Below are 1,683 nucleotides of genomic sequence, written 5' to 3' on the forward strand. Positions count from 1 at the left end.
GTCGTTCCCTTCCCATCACATCTGGAGGGGGGGTCAAGTTACTTAAGCTCCATTTTATAGCAAGTTTCATAGAAAAGTCTGGTTGTTAGGAAACATTCATGACAAGGCACAGTAGCGGTGTTGATATCAGACAATTCTTTTTTAAATAAAAGAATGACAAGGTTCACTAAGGAAAAGTTCAACGATGTTTTAAAAGGAGATATGCTTACACTAGAAGTGAGCCAGGAATTATTTCAACTGGAATGTTGCAAGATTGATTAAACAACTAAAGAAATTAAGAAACAGCTGGTAAAGTATATGTAAAAGTACAAGCAAATAATTTTCTAATCCACAAGGGAAAGTCTGTACTTTTTTCTGATCAACACAACCTTTTTTTCAAAAATTGATTATATTTTTGGATTTCCCATTGTGAGGGGAAACCCCTTAGACATCTCCATAAGTGGATCTGGCACATCAAGCCAGCCATGGAGAAGGTCTTACTTAGAAATTCAATTTTTCAGACAAAACTAAAAAACCCACTTTTTTTAGTTCAATGAGCCCTTTATGACCATTTCTATTATTATAAAGAAGGATTTTAGGGCCTATAAAGAAGGCTTTTAGGGCCTATATATTTTAGTGTTTGAGAAAACGTATTTTTGAGCGTTTGAGAAAACGTATTTTTGAGTGTTTGAGAAAACGTATTTTAGTAGTGTTTGAGATAACGTGTCAAAACGGGTGTTGACACAAAAAAGAGTGTGAAAGTAAATCTAAACAGGTCACAAAAGACACATTCAGATTGAAAGTTGCAAGAAATAAGGTTAAACTACAAGGTGTTACTCCAGCTGCTAAAGTCTTATTGTTCTCCAAGTCTTTATTTGAATTTGGGAATGAGCTGGGGGGTGGGTTAGCATGATTATTAGCAAATAAGAATCAGTGAATATTGGAGTGCATTTCTCGGACACGGCTCTGCACCCTTAATTAACTCCGTGCTTGAGAGGAAACATACTTTTACATATCTATCTCCCATTTTGACATATGTATTGCCTCATTGTTTCCCCCCCTAATTAAATCCAAACAAATGGCGACTGTAGAACAAATTTTGTGACAGTAGCACCTTTAAGACCAACAAAGGGTTATTCAAGGCGTGAGCTCTCCTGTGTCTGAGCACTTCTCCACATACCTGGTGACCGTATGAACGTAGCTTGAAATTGCTGTTTAGTCTTTGCATATGTCAAAACATCTTCATTACGTTGTATGCTATCTGCCTAGATATTTGAACGGTTAGCTTCCATTCCAATGTATCTGAGGAAGTGTGCATGCACACAAAAGCTCCTACCTTGAATACACCTTTGTTGGTCTTAAAGGTGATGCTGGACTCAAGATTTGTTCTACTGCTTTAGACGAACACAGCTGCCCCCACCTGGATTGGGCCACGTGGAAATAATGGGTGGTGTTATTTTGTTTTACGTCAGTCCGTGTTAAAGATGGAAATTGTTATGTTGCAATAAAAGGATGAAATGGCAGCAAGGGTTCTGTAATAGTGTTACTTGCGTGTGTGCTGTGCCCAGGAAGACACCAGGAGTGCTTTTGAGGTGAAGGAAGGAAGGGTCTCCTGCAGCAGGAAATGCGAATCGGAGGCCTCGGGCTCCCTAAGGGCACGGCTGGGTCTGAACTGGCCCCGAGCGGAAGGCAGAGGGGGCATTC

This window comes from Gekko japonicus, unplaced genomic scaffold (assembly GCF_001447785.1).
Source record: "Gekko japonicus isolate JY-2015 unplaced genomic scaffold, Gekko_japonicus_V1.1 scaffold1727, whole genome shotgun sequence".
In the NCBI taxonomy this organism is placed as follows: Eukaryota; Metazoa; Chordata; class Lepidosauria; order Squamata; family Gekkonidae; genus Gekko; species Gekko japonicus.